Source organism: Somniosus microcephalus, unplaced genomic scaffold (assembly GCF_052327205.1).
Source record: "Somniosus microcephalus isolate GS21.2 unplaced genomic scaffold, FLI_Smic_1.0 unresolved_chr4, whole genome shotgun sequence".
Lineage (NCBI taxonomy): Eukaryota > Metazoa > Chordata > Chondrichthyes > Squaliformes > Somniosidae > Somniosus > Somniosus microcephalus.
This window is the reverse complement of record NW_028225182.1, coordinates 8380217-8402105: the sequence shown is the minus strand read 5'-3', so window position 1 is coordinate 8402105 and position 21889 is coordinate 8380217. Positions and strand designations below refer to the sequence as shown.

The window sequence follows — 21889 nt, the reverse complement described above, 5'->3', positions numbered from 1 at the left end:
TTTACACTCTGCCCAGTTGTATATACGAACAGTTAACAATGTTTAACCGATGCAGTGTGTTCAATGATTGTGCAGTAACTCGGTCACCCAGTGTGAGGCTGATAAGACAATCTCGCAGCCTGGGTTCGAGCCTGGCCAACGAGAGCGTTGTGGCCGGGTAGCTCAGTTGGTGAAAGCCTGGTGCTAATAACGACAAGGTCGCGATTTCGATCCCCGTACTGGCCATCAGGATGTTTTCATAATTTTACGCTTTTCCCGCACATTTCAAATACAAACTTTATAAGGAAGCCAATGCACACAGACTCTCATGGGGGATTTATTTGGATAACATCCATTGCACCTTTGCCACCGGGGCTGAGAGACACATCTTTCTGTTTATTTGTCTTTCTGGGTTTGCTGTTGAATGTTGAACAGGCGGCCTGTTCCCGATAAGGGTAACAGGCAGGTAATAGACAGACAGAGCAGCTCTGACCACGCGAGATGGGCAAAAGCCTTCAGTTCAGGACAAATGCATCAATGAAATGTTCGCCGGCACCGAGAGAGACAACATCCAGAGAAAACCACTGAAGGAAATCGATTTCAAGTGGATGCCTACCCGCACTTGGTGCCGTGCTTTCGCGAACACGTATTTTGTGTTCTCATGTAAAAAGTATCATTTTGTCCGAACAGTTTGCCTGGCACAAAAGGATCTGAATTGCACTGGAGCAAGCAGGAAACACTGCGTTGCTGTGCTTGCTGGCAGGAGACTTGCAGCTTTTCTGGTGATCTAGTGGTTAGGATTCAGGCACTTTCATCTACCGCGGCCCGGGTTCGATTACCGGTCAGGAAACAGTGCGTTTTGGGGCTGTTTGAATTGCCGCCATACAACGCTGAAATAGCTCATTTGGGAGATCGATTAGATTTGAACATGCAGACTTTCGGATCTGGAGTCAGATGCGCTACCGCTGCGCCATGAGGTCCACAACATAAGCACGAATGTTCGTAGTTTGTATACATACACGTTCCACAAACACTGTTTCATTCCTCCTGCCTTCTCCTGATTCCTCAGTATCATGCACAAAAGCGCCTGATGCCCTCATTTGTTTAAAGCAACAAGCAGACACAAACACAGGTATTCATTCAAAATCTACCCGCAGGTGGCCACAGACACAATAAACAGAGCCAGAGAGACAGACAGAATCGGGAATCTCCGGGAAATAGACAAGAGATATTGACAAGGACTAAAGCGATTTGCGATCAGAAATTTGCCTGAACCCCTGTGGTTAATGAAAGGGATTTTGCTGCTTGAGTTCCTTATACGCCTTGGGCTTCTGGAGAACTTGTTTCGTAGTTTGCAGAAACGCGGCTCAGACATGCTGTTGTGACCGGGCCGGAGCCACAAGGTTCCTGACTGCAATCAGCGACAAGGCAATATTGCATCAACAGGCCCGGCTAGCTCAGTCGGTAGAGCATGAGACTCTTAATCTCAGGGGCGTCGGTTCGAGCCCCACGTTGGGCGGTAGTTATAATGTTAAAATTTTATGTTGCTTTCAAAGCGTCATTAATTAAGCGATATCCTTGTTTTGCACAATGAAAGAAATGCGAACTGAGAAAATACTGCAGATGCTGGAAATATGAATTGAAACAGAAAATGCTGGAGATACTCAGCAGGTCAGGCAGCATCAGCGAAGAGAGAAACAGAGGTAACGTTTCAAGTCGATAACCTTTCGTCAGAACTGGAAAAAAAAGGTAATGGAACAGATTTTTAAGCAGTGCAGGGGATTCAATGAGATCATGGCTGATCTCCTGCCTCAATTCCACTCCCCGGCCCTATCGCCATATCCCTTGATGCCCTTACCAGTCAGAAATCGCCCACTTCTGTTTTGAATATACCCAATAACTGAGCCTCCACAGCACTCTGGGGAAGAGAATTCCAAAGATTCACCACTCTCTGTGTGAAGAAATGTCTTCTCTCAGTCCTGAATGGCCTAACCTTTATCCTGAGGCTGTGTCCGCTGGTTCTAGACTCCCCAGCCAAGGGAATCATTCTCCCAGCATCCAACCGATCAAACCCTGTAATAATTTTGCATGCTTCATGAGATCCCCTCTCATTCTTCCGAATTCAAGAGATTACAGGCCTAGTTTACTCAATCTCTTAACACAACCGCTTCCCCGAGGCATGGCTAGTTCTGGAGCACACGCTTTTAGTGCTGCAGACGGAGTGTTGTCGGAGCTCATTGCATTTGCTGTAACTAATGAGCTCAGCTGTTTCTTAATATCGCTTGGAATTAATCAAATTGAATGAAGTCTGGCTTCTCTCAGGATTGTTACAGACACTTCAGCTTTGTCTTTTGTATTCATCCATCTTTTCTGTTTATTTACTCTATCTTATCGTTTTCTTGATTTTAAAACCCTCTGTCAAATTTCCTCTTAGCCGTCTATGCTCTAAGGAGAACAGCTCCAACTTCTCTGGTCTATCCACGTAACGGCAATCGTTCATCACTGGAACCAATGCATCAATGAATTGTTCACCCAGCACCGAGAGAGACAACATCCAGAGAAAAACACAGGAGGAAATCGATTTCAAGTGGATGCCTACCCGCACTTGGTGCCGTGCTTTCGCGAACACGTCTGTTGTGTTCTCATGTAAAAAATATAATTTTGTCCGAACAGTTTGCCTGGCGCGAAAGGATCTGAATTGCAAAGGAGCAGGCATGAAAAGCTGCGTTGATGTGCTTGCTGCCAGGAGGCTGGCTGCAGCTTCCCTGGTGGTCTAGTGGTTAGGATTCGGCACTCTCACTGCCGCGGCCCGGGTTCGATTCCCGGTCAGGGAACAGTGCGTTTTGGGGCTGTTTGAATTCCCACCATGCAATGCACCCTTACGGAGCAATGCTCCGCCCCTGATTCAACTTTCCACACCGCTGCTCAACATCACTCTTCATACAGCGATATAAAATACACATCCTTGATTTCTGTAAAATGCGTGCTGTTTCAAAGTCAGCAGGAATTGATTTCTGTCAAATTTAGACTGGCTGACTTTAAATGTTGCCAACATTTAACTGCAGCTCACAGTGTCAGGGCAGTCACGGTTTTCATCAATCTTCTGTGTATCTTCTTGCCCACTGCATCTCCCTAACAAACTTAGCTTATCAAAGGCACGGCAATCGATTCATTCATTGCCAGTGTGAAAAATGCAAATTTTGAAACTTACCAACTTGTGCAAGCCTGGAATCAGAGAGTCCGTGGCCCGTGATAACTTGAGCATTAAGATGTTCATTAGCCCTTCCTGTATTGCTCAGTAGCCCACTGTGTGAGGAATTAAGAACCACGGGCATTTTCACTTCTGTGTCGGGCTCAGCACCATACCTGCAGCTGAAGATTGAACTTGATTTGGCTCGTGATCAGTGCGGCTCAGTGAGACTTCGGCCCGTCTCTCCCTTCACAACCCATCAGTGTGGAGAAAAGAACAGGGAATTTTACACATGTGTTGTGCTCTGTAACTTTATTTGAACATGTCATTTCACGCTGTGTCCAACACGGTGAGGTCCCCCGTGCTGTGTCAGCATTGTATCTTTATCAACGCTGCAGCTTTACATTAACACAACCTGAGCTCCGAGATCTGGTCGGGTCACATTGCCCGAAGTGAGGAATGAGCGAGAGGGGCAATTCCACCCGGGGATAGAAAATCCGCCAGAAGAACGACAGAATACAGCCTTGAATGTGAAGCCAAAATAGCTCAGTTGGGAGAGCGATAGACTGAAGATTTAAAGGTCCCTGGTTCGATCCCGGGTTTCGGCAGATTTTAGTTAGTTTCTATCTCCTTCACTACAAGAGGAGCGAATGAAGAGAAATTTTACGCTCCTGATGCCGCGTTTCCTAAACGAATGGGAGTGAAACCACATCGGACATGCTGGATCCGGCTCCAACCGTCCGCTGCAGGTTCGAATCCAGTCGGGGTCCCACCGTCTGCTTTTATACCGGAACAGTATTTGTGGGAGGGGCTGTGGTGGGATAGTAAATTTTAGAATGAGGTTTGTTAGACCATAGAGCTGCCTTTCTGTTAGTTTCGATTTACACTCTGCCCAGTTGTATATACGAACAGTTAACAATGTTTAACCGATGCAGTGTGTTCAATGATTGTGCAGTAACTCGGTCACCCAGTGTGAGGCTGATAAGACAATCTCGCAGCCTGGGTTCGAGCCTGGCCAACGAGAGCGTTGTGGCCGGGTAGCTCAGTTGGTGAAAGCCTGGTGCTAATAACGACAAGGTCGCGATTTCGATCCCTGTACTGGCCATCAGGATGTTTTCATAATTTTACGCTTTTCCCGCACATTTCAAATACAAACTTTATAAGGAAGCCAATGCACACAGACTCTCATGGGGGATTTATTTGGATAACATCCATTGCACCTTTGCCACCGGGGCTGAGAGACACATCTTTCTGTTTATTTGTCTTTCTGGGTTTGCTGTTGAATGTTGAACAGGCGGCCTGTTCCCGATAAGGGTAACAGGCAGGTAATAGACAGACAGAGCAGCTCTGACCACGCGAGATGGGCAAAAGCCTTCAGTTCAGGACAAATGCATCAATGAAATGTTCGCCGGCACCGAGAGAGACAACATCCAGAGAAAACCACTGAAGGAAATCGATTTCAAGTGGATGCCTACCCGCACTTGGTGCCGTGCTTTCGCGAACACGTATTTTGTGTTCTCATGTAAAAAGTATCATTTTGTCCGAACAGTTTGCCTGGCACAAAAGGATCTGAATTGCACTGGAGCAAGCAGGAAACACTGCGTTGCTGTGCTTGCTGGCAGGAGACTTGCAGCTTTTCTGGTGATCTAGTGGTTAGGATTCAGGCACTTTCATCTGCCGCGGCCCGGGTTCGATTCCCGGTCAGGAAACAGTGCGTTTTGGGGCTGTTTGAATTGCCGCCATACAACGCTGAAATAGCTCATTTGGGAGATCGATTAGATTTGAACATGCAGACTTTCGGATCTGGAGTCAGATGCGCTACCGCTGCGCCATGAGGTCCACAACATAAGCACGAATGTTCGTAGTTTGTATACATACACGTTCCACAAACACTGTTTCATTCCTCCTGCCTTCTCCTGATTCCTCAGTATCATGCACAAAAGCGCCTGATGCCCTCATTTGTTTAAAGCAACAAGCAGACACAAACACAGGTATTCATTCAAAATCTACCCGCAGGTGGCCACAGACACAATAAACAGAGCCAGAGAGACAGACAGAATCGGGAATCTCCGGGAAATAGACAAGAGATATTGACAAGGACTAAAGCGATTTGCGATCAGAAATTTGCCTGAACCCCTGTGGTTAATGAAAGGGATTTTGCTGCTTGAGTTCCTTATACGCCTTGGGCTTCTGGAGAACTTGTTTCGTAGTTTGCAGAAACGCGGCTCAGACATGCTGTTGTGACCGGGCCGGAGCCACAAGGTTCCTGACTGCAATCAGCGACAAGGCAATATTGCATCAACAGGCCCGGCTAGCTCAGTCGGTAGAGCATGAGACTCTTAATCTCAGGGTCGTCGGTTCGAGCCCCACGTTGGGCGGTAGTTATAATGTTAAAATTTTATGTTGCTTTCAAAGCGTCATTAATTAAGCGATATCCTTGTTTTGCACAATGAAAGAAATGCGAACTGAGAAAATACTGCAGATGCTGGAAATATGAATTGAAACAGAAAATGCTGGAGATACTCAGCAGGTCAGGCAGCATCAGCGAAGAGAGAAACAGAGGTAACGTTTCAAGTCGATAACCTTTCGTCAGAACTGGAAAAAAAAGGTAATGGAACAGATTTTTAAGCAGTGCAGGGGATTCAATGAGATCATGGCTGATCTCCTGCCTCAATTCCACTCCCCGGCCCTATCGCCATATCCCTTGATGCCCTTACCAGTCAGAAATCGCCCACTTCTGTTTTGAATATACCCAATAACTGAGCCTCCACAGCACTCTGGGGAAGAGAATTCCAAAGATTCACCACTCTCTGTGTGAAGAAATGTCTTCTCTCAGTCCTGAATGGCCTAACCTTTATCCTGAGGCTGTGTCCGCTGGTTCTAGACTCCCCAGCCAAGGGAATCATTCTCCCAGCATCCAACCGATCAAACCCTGTAATAATTTTGCATGCTTCATGAGATCCCCTCTCATTCTTCCGAATTCAAGAGATTACAGGCCTAGTTTACTCAATCTCTTAACACAACCGCTTCCCCGAGGCATGGCTAGTTCTGGAGCACACGCTTTTAGTGCTGCAGACGGAGTGTTGTCGGAGCTCATTGCATTTGCTGTAACTAATGAGCTCAGCTGTTTCTTAATATCGCTTGGAATTAATCAAATTGAATGAAGTCTGGCTTCTCTCAGGATTGTTACAGACACTTCAGCTTTGTCTTTTGTATTCATCCATCTTTTCTGTTTATTTACTCTATCTTATCGTTTTCTTGATTTTAAAACCCTCTGTCAAATTTCCTCTTAGCCGTCTATGCTCTAAGGAGAACAGCTCCAACTTCTCTGGTCTATCCACGTAACGGCAATCGTTCATCACTGGAACCAATGCATCAATGAATTGTTCACCCAGCACCGAGAGAGACAACATCCAGAGAAAAACACAGGAGGAAATCGATTTCAAGTGGATGCCTACCCGCACTTGGTGCCGTGCTTTCGCGAACACGTCTGTTGTGTTCTCATGTAAAAAATATAATTTTGTCCGAACAGTTTGCCTGGCGCGAAAGGATCTGAATTGCAAAGGAGCAGGCATGAAAAGCTGCGTTGATGTGCTTGCTGCCAGGAGGCTGGCTGCAGCTTCCCTGGTGGTCTAGTGGTTAGGATTCGGCACTCTCATTGCCGCGGCCCGGGTTCGATTCCCGGTCAGGGAACAGTGCGTTTTGGGGCTGTTTGAATTGCCACCATGCAACGCACCCTTACGGAGCAATGCTCCGCCCCTGATTCAACTTTCCACACCGCTGCTCAACATCACTCTCCATACAGCGATATAAAATACACATCCTTGATTTCTGTAAAATGCGTGCTGTTTCAAAGTCAGCAGGAATTGATTTCTGTCAAATTTAGACTGGCTGACTTTAAATGTTGCCAACATTTAACTGCAGCTCACAGTGTCAGGGCAGTCACGGTTTTCATCAGTCTTCTGTGTATCTTCTTGCCCACTGCATCTCCCTAACAAACATAGCTTATCAAAGGCACGGCAATCGATTCATTCATTGCCAGTGTGAAAAATGCAAATTTTGAAACTTACCAACTTGTGCAAGCCTGGAATCAGAGAGTCCGTGGCCCGTGATAACTTGAGCATTAAGATGTTCATTAGCCCTTCCTGTATTGCTCAGTAGCCCACTGTGTGAGGAATTAAGAACCACGGGCATTTTCACTTCTGTGTCGGGCTCAGCACCATACCTGCAGCTGAAGATTGAACTTGATTTGGCTCGTGATCAGTGCGGCTCAGTGAGACTTCGGCCCGTCTCTCCCTTCACAACCCATCAGTGTGGAGAAAAGAACAGGGAATTTTACACATGTGTTGTGCTCTGTAACTTTATTTGAACATGTCATTGCATTTCACGCTGTGTCCAACACGGTGAGGTCCCCCGTGCTGTGTCAGCATTGTATCTTTATCAACGCTGCAGCTTCACATTAACACAACCTGAGCTCCGAGATCTGGTCGGGTCACATTGCCCGAAGTGAGGAATGAGCGAAGGGGCAATTCCACCCGGGGATAGAAAATCCGCCAGAAGAACGACAGAATACAGCCTTGAATGTGAAGCCAAAATAGCTCAGTTGGAGAGAGCGATAGACTGAAGATTTAAAGGTCCCTGGTTCGATCCCGGGTTTCGGCAGATTTTAGTTAGTTTCTGTCTCCTTTACTACAAGAGGAGCGAATGAAGAGAAATTTTACGCTCCTGATGCCGCGTTTCCTAAACGAATGGGAGGGAAACCACATCGGACATGCTGGATCCGGCTCCAACCGTCCGCTGCAGGTTCGAATCCAGTCGGGGTCCCGCCGTCTGCTTTTATACCGGAACAGTATTTGTGGGAGGGGCTGTGGTGCGATAGTAAATTTTAGAATGAGGTTTGTTAGACCATAGAGCTGCCTTTCTGTTAGTTTCGATTTACACTCTGCCCAGTTGTATATACGAACAGTTAACAATGTTTAACCGATGCAGTGTGTTCAATGATTGTGCAGTAACTCGGTCACCCAGTGTGAGGCTGAAAGACAATCTCGCAGCCTGGGTTCGAGCCTGGCCAACGAGAGCGTTGTGGCCGGGTAGCTCAGTTGGTGAAAGCCTGGTGCTAATAACGACAAGGTCGCGATTTCGATCCCCGTACTGGCCATCAGGATGTTTTCATAATTTTACGCTTTACCCGCACATTTCAAATACAAACTTTATAAGGAAGCCAATGCACACAGACTCTCATGGGGGATTTATTTGGATAACATCCATTGCACCTTTGCCACCGGGGCTGAGAGACACATCTTTCTGTTTATTTGTCTTTCTGGGTTTGCTGTTGAATGTTGAACAGGCGGCCTGTTCCCGATAAGGGTAACAGGCAGGTAATAGACAGACAGAGCAGCTCTGACCACGCGAGATGGGCAAAAGCCTTCAGTTCAGGACAAATGCATCAATGAAATGTTCGCCGGCACCGAGAGAGACAACATCCAGAGAAAACCACTGAAGGAAATCGATTTCAAGTGGATGCCTACCCGCACTTGGTGCCGTGCTTTCGCGAACACGTCTTTTGTGTTCTCATGTAAAAAGTATCATTTTGTCCGAACAGTTTGCCTGGCACAAAAGGATCTGAATTGCACTGGAGCAAGCAGGAAACACTGCGTTGCTGTGCTTGCTGGCAGGAGACTTGCAGCTTTTCTGGTGATCTAGTGGTTAGGATTCAGGCACCTTCATCTGCCGCGGCCCGGGTTCGATTCCCGGTCAGGAAACAGTGCGTTTTGGGGCTGTTTGAATTGCCGCCATACAACGCTGAAATAGCTCATTTGGGAGATCGATTAGATTTGAACATGCAGACTTTCGGATCTGGAGTCAGATGCGCTACCGCTGCGCCATGAGGTCCACAACATAAGCACGAATGTTCGTAGTTTGTATACATACACGTTCCACAAACATTGTTTCATTCCTCCTGCCTTCTCCTGATTCCTCAGTATCATGCACAAAAGCGCCTGATGCCCTCATTTGTTTAAAGCAACAAGCAGACACAAACACAGGTATTCATTCAAAATCTACCCGCAGGTGGCCACAGACACAATAAACAGAGCCAGAGAGACAGACAGAATCGGGAATCTCCGGGAAATAGACAAGAGATATTGACAAGGACTAAAGCGATTTGCGATCAGAAATTTGCCTGAACCCCTGTGGTTAATGAAAGGGATTTTGCTGCTTGAGTTCCTTATACGCCTTGGGCTTCTGGAGAACTTGTTTCGTAGTTTGCAGAAACGCGGCTCAGACATGCTGTTGTGAGCGGGCCGGAGCCACAAGGTTCCTGACTGCAATCAGCGACAAGGCAATATTGCATCAACAGGCCCGGCTAGCTCAGTCGGTAGAGCATGAGACTCTTAATCTCAGGGTCGTGGGTTCGAGCCCCACGTTGTGCGTTAGTTATAATGTTAAACTTTTATGTTGCTTTCAAAGCGTCATTAATTAAGCGATATCCTTGTTTTGCACAATGAAAGAAATGCGAACTGAGAAAATACTGCAGATGCTGGAAATATGAATTGAAACAGAAAATGCTGGAGATACTCAGCAGGTCAGGCAGCATCAGCGAAGAGAGAAACAGAGGTAACGTTTCAAGTCGATAACCTTTCGTCAGAACTGGAAAAAAAAGGTAATGGAACAGATTTTTAAGCAGTGCAGGGGATTCAATGAGATCATGGCTGATCTCCTGCCTCAATTCCACTCCCCGGCCCTATCGCCATATCCCTTGATGCCCTTACCAGTCAGAAATCACCCACTTCTGTTTTGAATATACCCAATAACTGAGCCTCCACAGCACTCTGGGGAAGAGAATTCCAAAGATTCACCACTCTCTGTGTGAAGAAATGTCTTCTCTCAGTCCTGAATGGCCTAACCTTTATCCTGAGGCTGTGTCCGCTGGTTCTAGACTCCCCAGCCAAGGGAATCATTCTCCCAGCATCAAACCCTGTAATAATTTTGCATGCTTCATGAGATCCCCTCTCATTCTTCCGAATTCAAGAGATTACAGGCCTAGTTTACTCAATCTCTTAACACAACCGCTTCCCCGAGGCATGGCTAGTTCTGGAGCACACGCTTTTAGTGCTGCAGACGGAGTGTTGTCGGAGCTCATTGCATTTGCTGTAACTAATGAGCTCAGCTGTTTCTTAATATCGCTTGGAATTAATCAAATTGAATGAAGTCTGGCTTCTCTCAGGATGGTTACAGACACTTCAGCTTTGTCTTTTGTATTCATCCATCTTTTCTGTTTATTTACTCTATCTTATCGTTTTCTTGATTTTAAAAGCCTCTGTCAAATTTCCTCTTAGCCGTCTATGCTCTAAGGAGAACAGCTCCAACTTCTCTGGTCTATCCACGTAATGGCAATCGTTCATCACTGGAACCAATGCATCAATGAATTGTTCACCCAGCACCGAGAGAGAAAACATCCAGAGAAAAACACAGGAGGAAATCGATTTCAAGTGGATGCCTACCCGCACTTGGTGCCGTGCTTTCGCGAACACGTCTGTTGTGTTCTCATGTAAAAAATATAATTTTGTCCGAACAGTTTGCCTGGCGCGAAAGGATCTGAATTGCAAAGGAGCAGGCATGAAAAGCTGCGTTGATGTGCTTGCTGCCAGGAGGCTGGCTGCAGCTTCCCTGGTGGTCTAGTGGTTAGGATTCGGCACTCTCACTGCCGCGGCCCGGGTTCGATTCCTCGGTCAGGGAACAGTGCGTTTTGGGGCTGTTTGAATTGCCACCATGCAATGCACCCTTACGGAGCAATGCTCCGCCCCTGATTCAACTTTCCACACCGCTGCTCAACATCACTCTTCATACAGCGATATAAAATACACATCCTTGATTTCTGTAAAATGCGTGCTGTTTCAAAGTCAGCAGGAATTGATTTCTGTCAAATTTAGACTGGCTGACTTTAAATGTTGCCAACATTTAACTGCAGCTCACAGTGTCAGGGCAGTCACGGTTTTCATCAATCTTCTGTGTATCTTCTTGCCCACTGCATCTCCCTAACAAACTTAGCTTATCAAAGGCACGGCAATCGATTCATTCATTGCCAGTGTGAAAAATGCAAATTTTGAAACTTACCAACTTGTGCAAGCCTGGAATCAGAGAGTCCGTGGCCCGTGATAACTTGAGCATTAAGATGTTCATTAGCCCTTCCTGTATTGCTCAGTAGCCCACTGTGTGAGGAATTAAGAACCACGGGCATTTTCACTTCTGTGTCGGGCTCAGCACCATACCTGCAGCTGAAGATTGAACTTGATTTGGCTCGTGATCAGTGCGGCTCAGTGAGACTTCGGCCCGTCTCTCCCTTCACAACCCATCAGTGTGGAGAAAAGAACAGGGAATTATACACATGTGTTGTGCTCTGTAACTTTATTTGAACATGTCATTTCACGCTGTGTCCAACACGGTGAGGTCCCCCGTGCTGTGTCAGCATTGTATCTTTATCAACGCTGCAGCTTTACATTAACACAACCTGAGCTCCGAGATCTGGTCGGGTCACATTGCCCGAAGTGAGGAATGAGCGAGAGGGGCAATTCCACCCGGGGATAGAAAATCCGCCAGAAGAACGACAGAATACAGCCTTGAATGTGAAGCCAAAATAGCTCAGTTGGGAGAGCGATAGACTGAAGATTTAAAGGTTCCTGGTTCGATCCCGGGTTTCGGCAGATTTTAGTTAGTTTCTGTCTCCTTCACTACAAGAGGAGCGAATGAAGAGAAATTTTACGCTCCTGATGCCGCGTTTCCTAAAGGAATGGGAGTGAAACCACATCGGACATGCTGGATCCGGCTCCAACCGTCCGCTGCAGGTTCGAATCCAGTCGGGGTCCCGCCGTCTGCTATTATACCGGAACAGTATTTGTGGGAGGGGCTGTGGTGGGATAGTAAATTTTAGAATGAGGTTTGTTAGACCATAGAGCTGCCTTTCTGTTAGTTTCGATTTACACTCTGCCCAGTTGTATATACGAACAGTTAACAATGTTTAACCGATGCAGTGTGTTCAATGATTGTGCAGTAACTCGGTCACCCAGTGTGAGGCTGATAAGACAATCTCGCAGCCTGGGTTCGAGCCTGGCCAACGAGAGCGTTGTGGCCGGGTAGCTCAGTTGGTGAAAGCCTGGTGCTAATAACGACAAGGTCGCGATTTCGATCCCCGTACTGGCCATCAGGATGTTTTCATAATTTTACGCTTTTCCCGCACATTTCAAATACAAACTTTATAAGGAAGCCAATGCACACAGACTCTCATGGGGGATTTATTTGGATAACATCCATTGCACCTTTGCCACCGGGGCTGAGAGACACATCTTTCTGTTTATTTGTCTTTCTGGGTTTGCTGTTGAATGTTGAACAGGCGGCCTGTTCCCGATAAGGGTAACAGGCAGGTAATAGACAGACAGAGCAGCTCTGACCACGCGAGATGGGCAAAAGCCTTCAGTTCAGGACAAATGCATCAATGAAATGTTCGCCGGCACCGAGAGAGACAACATCCAGAGAAAACCACTGAAGGAAATCGATTTCAAGTGGATGCCTACCCGCACTTGGTGCCGTGCTTTCGCGAACACGTATTTTGTGTTCTCATGTAAAAAGTATCATTTTGTCCGAACAGTTTGCCTGGCACAAAAGGATCTGAATTGCACTGGAGCAAGCAGGAAACACTGCGTTGCTGTGCTTGCTGGCAGGAGACTTGCAGCTTTTCTGGTGATCTAGTGGTTAGGATTCAGGCACTTTCATCTGCCGCGGCCCGGGTTCGATTCCCGGTCAGGAAACAGTGCGTTTTCGGGCTGTTTGAATTGCCGCCATACAACGCTGAAATAGCTCATTTGGGAGATCGATTAGATTTGAACATGCAGATTTTCGGATCTGGAGTCAGATGCGCTACCGCTGCGCCATGAGGTCCACAACATAAGCACGAATGTTCGTAGTTTGTATACATACACGTTCCACAAACACTGTTTCATTCCTCCTGCCTTCTCCTGATTCCTCAGTATCATGCACAAAAGCGCCTGATGCCCTCATTTGTTTAAAGCAACAAGCAGACACAAACACAGGTATTCATTCAAAATCTACCCGCAGGTGGCCACAGACACAATAAACAGAGCCAGAGAGACAGACAGAATCGGGAATCTCCGGGAAATAGACAAGAGATATTGACAAGGACTAAAGCGATTTGCGATCAGAAATTTGCCTGAACCCCTGTGGTTAATGAAAGGGATTTTGCTGCTTGAGTTCCTTATACGCCTTGGGCTTCTGGAGAACTTGTTTCGTAGTTTGCAGAAACGCGGCTCAGACATGCTGTTGTGACCGGGCCGGAGCCACAAGGTTCCTGACTGCAATCAGCGACAAGGCAATATTACATCAACAGGCCCGGCTAGCTCAGTCGGTAGAGCATGAGACTCTTAATCTCAGGGTCGTGGGTTCAAGCCCCAAGTTGGGCGGTAGTTATAATGTTAAACTTTTATGTTGCTTTCAAAGCATCATTAATTAAGCGATATCCTTGTTTTGCACAATGAAAGAAATGCGAACTGAGAAAATACTGCAGATGCTGGAAATATGAATTGAAACAGAAAATGCTGGAGATACTCAGCAGGTCAGGCAGCATCAGCGAAGAGAGAAACAGAGGTAACGTTTCAAGTCGATAACCTTTCGTCAGAACTGGAAAAAAAAGGTAATGGAACAGATTTTTAAGCAGTGCAGGGGATTCAATGAGATCATGGCTGATCTCCTGCCTCAATTCCACTCCCCGGCCCTATCGCCATATCCCTTGATGCCCTTACCAGTCAGAAATCACCCACTTCTGTTTTGAATATACCCAATAACTGAGCCTCCACAGCACTCTGGGGAAGAGAATTCCAAAGATTCACCACTCTCTGTGTGAAGAAATGTCTTCTCTCAGTCCTGAATGGCCTAACCTTTATCCTGAGGCTGTGTCCGCTGGTTCTAGACTCCCCAGCCAAGGGAATCATTCTCCCAGCATCCAACCGATCAAACCCTGTAATAATTTTGCATGCTTCATGAGATCCCCTCTCATTCTTCCGAATTCAAGAGATTACAGGCCTAGTTTACTCAATCTCTTAACACAACCGCTTCCCCGAGGCATGGCTAGTTCTGGAGCACACGCTTTTAGTGCTGCAGACGGAGTGTTGTCGGAGCTCATTGCATTTGCTGTAACTAATGAACTCAGCTGTTTCTTAATATCGCTTGGAATTAATCAAATTGAATGAAGTCTGGCTTCTCTCAGGATGGTTACAGACACTTCAGCTTTGTCTTTTGTATTCATCCATCTTTTCTGTTTATTTACTCTATCTTATCGTTTTCTTGATTTTAAAACCCTCTGTCAAATTTCCTCTTAGCCGTCTATGCTCTAAGGAGAACAGCTCCAACTTCTCTGGTCTATCCACGTAACGGCAATCGTTCATCACTGGAACCAATGCATCAATGAATTGTTCACCCAGCACCGAGAGAGACAACATCCAGAGAAAAACACAGGAGGAAATCGATTTCAAGTGGATGCCTACCCGCACTTGGTGCCGTGCTTTCGCGAACACGTCTGTTGTGTTCTCATGTAAAAAATATAATTTTGTCCGAACAGTTTGCCTGGCGCGAAAGGATCTGAATTGCAAAGGAGCAGGCATGAAAAGCTGCGTTGATGTGCTTGCTGCCAGGAGGCTGGCTGCAGCTTCCCTGGTGGTCTAGTGGTTAGGATTCGGCACTCTCACTGCCGCGGCCCGGGTTCGATTCCCGGTCAGGGAACAGTGCGTTCTGGGGCTGTTTGAATTGCCACCATGCAACGCACCCTTACGGAGCAATGCTCCGCCCCTGATTCAACTTTCCACACCGCTGCTCAACATCACTCTTCATACAGCGATATAAAATACACATCCTTGATTTCTGTAAAATGTGTGCTGTTTCAAAGTCAGCAGGAATTGATTTCTGTCAAATTTAGACTGGCTGACTTTAAATGTTGCCAACATTTAACTGCAGCTCACAGTGTCAGGGCAGTCACAGTTTTCATCAGTCTTCTGTGTATCTTCTTGCCCACTGCATCTCCCTAACAAACTTAGCTTATCAAAGGCACGGCAATCGATTCATTCATTGCCAGTGTGAAAAATGCAAATTTTGAAACTTACCAACTTGTGCAAGCCTGGAATCAGAGAGTCCGTGGCCCGTGATAACTTGAGCATTAAGATGTTCATTAGCCCTTCCTGTATTGCTCAGTAGCCCACTGTGTGAGGAATTAAGAACCACGGGCATTTTCACTTCTGTGTCGGGCTCAGCACCATACCTGCAGCTGAAGATTGAACTTGATTTGGCTCGTGATCAGTGCGGCTCAGTGAGACTTCGGCCCGTCTCTCCCTTCACAACCCATCAGTGTGGAGAAAAGAACAGGGAATTTTACACATGTGTTGTGCTCTGTAACTTTATTTGAACATGTCATTGCATTTCACGCTGTGTCCAACACGGTGAGGTCCCCCGTGCTGTGTCAGCATTGTATCTTTATCAACGCTGCAGCTTTACATTAACACAACCTGAGCTCCGAGATCTGGTCGGGTCACATTGCCCGAAGTGAGGAATGAGCGAGAGGGGCAATTCCACCCGGGGATAGAAAATCCGCCAGAAGAACGACAGAATACAGCCTTGAATGTGAAGCCAAAATAGCTCAGTTGGGAGAGCGATAGACTGAAGATTTAAAGGTCCCGGGTTTCGGCAGATTTTAGTTAGTTTCTATCTCCTTCACTACAAGAGGAGCGAATGAAGAGAAATTTTACGCTCCTGATGCCGCGTTTCCTAAACGAATGGGAGTGAAACCACATCGGACATGCTGGATCCGGCTCCAACCGTCCGCTGCAGGTTCGAATCCAGTCGGGGTCCCGCCGTCTGCTATTATACCGGAACAGTATTTGTGGGAGGGGCTGTGGTGGGATAGTAAATTTTAGAATGAGGTTTGTTAGACCATAGAGCTGCCTTTCTGTTAGTTTCGATTTACACTCTGCCCAGTTGTATATACGAACAGTTAACAATGTTTAACCGATGCAGTGTGTTCAATGATTGTGCAGTAACTCGGTCACCCAGTGTGAGGCTGATAAGACAATCTCGCAGCCTGGGTTCGAGCCTGGCCAACGAGAGCGTTGTGGCCGGGTAGCTCAGTTGGTGAAAGCCTGGTGCTAATAACGACAAGGTCGCGATTTCGATCCCCGTACTGGCCATCAGGATGTTTTCATAATTTTACGCTTTTCCCGCACATTTCAAATACAAACTTTATAAGGAAGCCAATGCACACAGACTCTCATGGGGGATTTATTTGGATAACATCCATTGCACCTTTGCCACCGGGGCTGAGAGACACATCTTTCTGTTTATTTGTCTTTCTGGGTTTGCTGTTGAATGTTGAACAGGCGGCCTGTTCCCGATAAGGGTAACAGGCAGGTAATAGACAGACAGAGCAGCTCTGACCACGCGAGATGGGCAAAAGCCTTCAGTTCAGGACAAATGCATCAATGAAATGTTCGCCGGCACCGAGAGAGACAACATCCAGAGAAAACCACTGAAGGAAATCGATTTCAAGTGGATGCCTACCCGCACTTGGTGCCGTGCTTTCGCGAACACGTATTTTGTGTTCTCATGTAAAAAGTATCATTTTGTCCGAACAGTTTGCCTGGCACAAAAGGATCTGAATTGCACTGGAGCAAGCAGGAAACACTGCGTTGCTGTGCTTGCTGGCAGGAGACTTGCAGCTTTTCTGGTGATCTAGTGGTTAGGATTCAGGCACTTTCATCTGCCGCGGCCCGGGTTCGATTCCCGGTCAGGAAACAGTGCGTTTTCGGGCTGTTTGAATTGCCGCCATACAACGCTGAAATAGCTCATTTGGGAGATCGATTAGATTTGAACATGCAGACTTTCGGATCTGGAGTCAGATGCGCTACCGCTGCGCCATGAGGTCCACAACATAAGCACGAATGTTCGTAGTTTGTATACATACACGTTCCACAAACACTGTTTCATTCCTCCTGCCTTCTCCTGATTCCTCAGTATCATGCACAAAAGCGCCTGATGCCCTCATTTGTTTAAAGCAACAAGCAGACACAAACACAGGTATTCATTCAAAATCTACCCGCAGGTGGCCACAGACACAATAAACAGAGCCAGAGAGACAGACAGAATCGGGAATCTCCGGGAAATAGACAAGAGATATTGACAAGGACTAAAGCGATTTGCGATCAGAAATTTGCCTGAACCCCTGTGGTTAATGAAAGGGATTTTGCTGCTTGAGTTCCTTATACGCCTTGGGCTTCTGGAGAACTTGTTTCGTAGTTTGCAGAAACGCGGCTCAGACATGCTGTTGTGACCGGGCCGGAGCCACAAGGTTCCTGACTGCAATCAGCGACAAGGCAATATTACATCAACAGGCCCGGCTAGCTCAGTCGGTAGAGCATGAGACTCTTAATCTCAGGGTCGTGGGTTCAAGCCCCAAGTTGGGCGGTAGTTATAATGTTAAACTTTTATGTTGCTTTCAAAGCGTCATTAATTAAGCGATATCCTTGTTTTGCACAATGAAAGAAATGCGAACTGAGAAAATACTGCAGATGCTGGAAATATGAATTGAAACAGAAAATGCTGGAGATACTCAGCAGGTCAGGCAGCATCAGCGAAGAGAGAAACAGAGGTAACGTTTCAAGTCGATAACCTTTCGTCAGAACTGGAAAAAAAAGGTAATGGAACAGATTTTTAAGCAGTGCAGGGGATTCAATGAGATCATGGCTGATCTCCTGCCTCAATTCCACTCCCCGGCCCTATCGCCATATCCCTTGATGCCCTTACCAGTCAGAAATCACCCACTTCTGTTTTGAATATACCCAATAACTGAGCCTCCACAGCACTCTGGGGAAGAGAATTCCAAAGATTCACCACTCTCTGTGTGAAGAAATGTCTTCTCTCAGTCCTGAATGGCCTAACCTTTATCCTGAGGCTGTGTCCGCTGGTTCTAGACTCCCCAGCCAAGGGAATCATTCTCCCAGCATCCAACCGATCAAACCCTGTAATAATTTTGCATGCTTCATGAGATCCCCTCTCATTCTTCCGAATTCAAGAGATTACAGGCCTAGTTTACTCAATCTCTTAACACAACCGCTTCCCCGAGGCATGGCTAGTTCTGGAGCACACGCTTTTAGTGCTGCAGACGGAGTGTTGTCGGAGCTCATTGCATTTGCTGTAACTAATGAGCTCAGCTGTTTCTTAATATCGCTTGGAATTAATCAAATTGAATGAAGTCTGGCTTCTCTCAGGATGGTTACAGACACTTCAGCTTTGTCTTTTGTATTCATCCATCTTTTCTGTTTATTTACTCTATCTTATCGTTTTCTTGATTTTAAAACCCTCTGTCAAATTTCCTCTTAGCCGTCTATGCTCTAAGGAGAACAGCTCCAACTTCTCTGGTCTATCCACGTAACGGCAATCGTTCATCACTGGAACCAATGCATCAATGAATTGTTCACCCAGCACCGAGAGAGACAACATCCAGAGAAAAACACAGGAGGAAATCGATTTCAAGTGGATGCCTACCCGCACTTGGTGCCGTGCTTTCGCGAACACGTCTGTTGTGTTCTCATGTAAAAAATATAATTTTGTCCGAACAGTTTGCCTGGCGCGAAAGGATCTGAATTGCAAAGGAGCAGGCATGAAAAGCTGCGTTGATGTGCTTGCTGCCAGGAGGCTGGCTGCAGCTTCCCTGGTGGTCTAGTGGTTAGGATTCGGCACTCTCACTGCCGCGGCCCGGGTTCGATTCCCGGTCAGGGAACAGTGCGTTTTGGGGCTGTTTGAATTGCCACCATGCAACGCACCCTTACGGAGCAATGCTCCGCCCCTGATTCAACTTTCCACACCGCTGCTCAACATCACTCTTCATACAGCGATATAAAATACACATCCTTGATTTCTGTAAAATGCGTGCTGTTTCAAAGTCAGCAGGAATTGATTTCTGTCAAATTTAGACTGGCTGACTTTAAATGTTGCCAACATTTAACTGCAGCTCACAGTGTCAGGGCAGTCACAGTTTTCATCAGTCTTCTGTGTATCTTCTTGCCCACTGCATCTCCCTAACAAACTTAGCTTATCAAAGGCACGGCAATCGATTCATTCATTGCCAGTGTGAAAAATGCAAATTTTGAAACTTACCAACTTGTGCAAGCCTGGAATCAGAGAGTCCGTGGCCCGTGATAACTTGAGCATTAAGATGTTCATTAGCCCTTCCTGTATTGCTCAGTAGCCCACTGTGTGAGGAATTAAGAACCACGGGCATTTTCACTTCTGTGTCGGGCTCAGCACCATACCTGCAGCTGAAGATTGAACTTGATTTGGCTCGTGATCAGTGCGGCTCAGTGAGACTTCGGCCCGTCTCTCCCTTCACAACCCATCAGTGTGGAGAAAAGAACAGGGAATTTTACACATGTGTTGTGCTCTGTAACTTTATTTGAACATGTCATTGCATTTCACGCTGTGTCCAACACGGTGAGGTCCCCCGTGCTGTGTCAGCATTGTATCTTTATCAACGCTGCAGCTTTACATTAACACAACCTGAGATCTGGTCGGGTCACATTGCCCGAAGTGAGGAATGAGCGAGAGGGGCAATTCCACCCGGGGATAGAAAATCCGCCAGAAGAACGACAGAATACAGCCTTGAATGTGAAGCCAAAATAGCTCAGTTGGGAGAGCGATAGACTGAAGATTTAAAGGTCCCTGGTTCGATCCCGGGTTTCGGCAGATTTTAGTTAGTTTCTGTCTCCTTCACTACAAGAGGAGCGAATGAAGAGAAATTTTACGCTCCTGATGCCGCGTTTCCTAAACGAATGGGAGTGAAACCACATCGGACATGCTGGATCCGGCTCCAACCGTCCGCTGCAGGTTCGAATCCAGTCGGGGTCCCGCCGTCTGCTTTTATACCGGAACAGTATTTGTGGGAGGGGCTGTGGTGCGATAGTAAATTTTAGAATGAGGTTTGTTAGACCATAGAGCTGCCTTTCTGTTAGTTTCGATTTACACTCTGCCCAGTTGTATATACGAACAGTTAACAATGTTTAACCGATGCAGTGTGTTCAATGATTGTGCAGTAACTCGGTCACCCAGTGTGAGGCTGAAAGACAATCTCGCAGCCTGGGTTCGAGCCTGGCCAACGAGAGCGTTGTGGCCGGGTAGCTCAGTTGGTGAAAGCCTGGTGCTAATAACGACAAGGTCGCGATTTCGATCCCCGTACTGGCCATCAGGATGTTTTCATAATTTTACGCTTTTCCCGCACATTTCAAATACAAACTTTATAAGGAAGCCAATGCACACAGACTCTCATGGGGGATTTATTTGGATAACATCCATTGCACCTTTGCCACCGGGGCTGATAGACACATCTTTCTGTTTATTTGTCTTTCTGGGTTTGCTGTTGAATGTTGAACAGGCGGCCTGTTCCCGATAAGGGTAACAGGCAGGTAATAGACAGACAGAGCAGCTCTGACCACGCGAGATGGGCAAAAGCCTTCAGTTCAGGACAAATGCATCAATGAAATGTTCGCCGGCACCGAGAGAGACAACATCCAGAGAAAACCACTGAAGGAAATCGATTTCAAGTGGATGCCTACCCGCACTTGGTGCCGTGCTTTCGCGAACACGTCTTTTGTGTTCTCATGTAAAAAGTATCATTTTGTCCGAACAATTTGCCTGGCACAAAAGGATCTGAATTGCACTGGAGCAAGCAGGAAACACTGCGTTGCTGTGCTTGCTGGCAGGAGACTTGCAGCTTTTCTGGTGATCTAGTGGTTAGGATTCAGGCACCTTCATCTGCCGCGGCCCGGGTTCGATTCCCGGTCAGGAAACAGTGCGTTTTGGGGCTGTTTGAATTGCCGCCATACAACGCTGAAATAGCTCATTTGGGAGATCGATTAGATTTGAACATGCAGACTTTCGGATCTGGAGTCAGATGCGCTACCGCTGCGCCATGAGGTCCACAACATAAGCACGAATGTTCGTAGTTTGTATACATACACGTTCCACAAACACTGTTTCATTCCTCCTGCCTTCTCCCGATTCCTCAGTATCATGCACAAAAGCGCCTGATGCCCTCATTTGTTTAAAGCAACAAGCAGACACAAACACAGGTATTCATTCAAAATCTACCCGCAGGTGGCCACAGACACAATAAACAGAGCCAGAGAGACAGACAGAATCGGGAATCTCCGGGAAATAGACAAGAGATATTGACAAGGACTAAAGCGATTTGCGATCAGAAATTTGCCTGAACCCCTGTGGTTAATGAAAGGGATTTTGCTGCTTGAGTTCCTTATACGCCTTGGGCTTCTGGAGAACTTGTTTCGTAGTTTGCAGAAACGCGGCTCAGACATGCTGTTGTGACCGGGCTGGAGCCACAAGGTTCCTGACTGCAATCAGCGACAAGGCAATATTGCATCAACAGGCCCGGCTAGCTCAGTCGGTAGAGCATGAGACTCTTAATCTCAGGGTCGTGGGTTCGAGCCCCACGTTGGGCGGTAGTTATAATGTTAAACTTTTATGTTGCTTTCAAAGCGTCATTAATTAAGCGATATCCTTGTTTTGCACAATGAAAGAAATGCGAACTGAGAAAATACTGCAGATGCTGGAAATATGAATTGAAACAGAAAATGCTGGAGATACTCAGCAGGTCAGGCA

At 46.7% G+C, this 21889-nt stretch overlaps 13 non-coding genes across 13 annotated transcripts; all 13 read left to right on the top strand.

Annotated features, from left to right (window-relative positions):
• Positions 1-1425: 1425 nt before the first annotated feature.
• On the top strand, positions 1426-1498 carry trnak-cuu (transfer RNA lysine (anticodon CUU)). Its single transcript has one exon. It is a non-coding gene; the product is annotated as a tRNA-Lys (tRNA).
• A 1243-nt stretch (positions 1499-2741) lies between these two features.
• trnae-cuc (transfer RNA glutamic acid (anticodon CUC)) lies at positions 2742-2813 on the top strand. Its single transcript has one exon. It is a non-coding gene; the product is annotated as a tRNA-Glu (tRNA).
• An 891-nt stretch (positions 2814-3704) lies between these two features.
• trnaf-gaa (transfer RNA phenylalanine (anticodon GAA)) lies at positions 3705-3777 on the top strand. Its single transcript has one exon. It is a non-coding gene; the product is annotated as a tRNA-Phe (tRNA).
• A 1697-nt stretch (positions 3778-5474) lies between these two features.
• trnak-cuu (transfer RNA lysine (anticodon CUU)) lies at positions 5475-5547 on the top strand. Its single transcript has one exon. It is a non-coding gene; the product is annotated as a tRNA-Lys (tRNA).
• Positions 5548-6790: 1243 nt separating this feature from the next.
• trnae-cuc (transfer RNA glutamic acid (anticodon CUC)) lies at positions 6791-6862 on the top strand. The gene has a single exon. It is a non-coding gene; the product is annotated as a tRNA-Glu (tRNA).
• Positions 6863-7757: 895 nt separating this feature from the next.
• trnaf-gaa (transfer RNA phenylalanine (anticodon GAA)) lies at positions 7758-7831 on the top strand. Its single transcript has one exon. It is a non-coding gene; the product is annotated as a tRNA-Phe (tRNA).
• Positions 7832-9527: 1696 nt separating this feature from the next.
• Positions 9528-9600, top strand: trnak-cuu (transfer RNA lysine (anticodon CUU)). Its single transcript has one exon. It is a non-coding gene; the product is annotated as a tRNA-Lys (tRNA).
• Positions 9601-13568: 3968 nt separating this feature from the next.
• trnak-cuu (transfer RNA lysine (anticodon CUU)) lies at positions 13569-13641 on the top strand. The gene has a single exon. It is a non-coding gene; the product is annotated as a tRNA-Lys (tRNA).
• Positions 13642-14884: 1243 nt separating this feature from the next.
• On the top strand, positions 14885-14956 carry trnae-cuc (transfer RNA glutamic acid (anticodon CUC)). Its single transcript has one exon. It is a non-coding gene; the product is annotated as a tRNA-Glu (tRNA).
• Positions 14957-17610: 2654 nt separating this feature from the next.
• trnak-cuu (transfer RNA lysine (anticodon CUU)) lies at positions 17611-17683 on the top strand. The gene has a single exon. It is a non-coding gene; the product is annotated as a tRNA-Lys (tRNA).
• A 1243-nt stretch (positions 17684-18926) lies between these two features.
• trnae-cuc (transfer RNA glutamic acid (anticodon CUC)) lies at positions 18927-18998 on the top strand. The gene has a single exon. It is a non-coding gene; the product is annotated as a tRNA-Glu (tRNA).
• An 889-nt stretch (positions 18999-19887) lies between these two features.
• On the top strand, positions 19888-19960 carry trnaf-gaa (transfer RNA phenylalanine (anticodon GAA)). The gene has a single exon. It is a non-coding gene; the product is annotated as a tRNA-Phe (tRNA).
• Positions 19961-21656: 1696 nt separating this feature from the next.
• trnak-cuu (transfer RNA lysine (anticodon CUU)) lies at positions 21657-21729 on the top strand. Its single transcript has one exon. It is a non-coding gene; the product is annotated as a tRNA-Lys (tRNA).
• Positions 21730-21889: the final 160 nt, after the last annotated feature.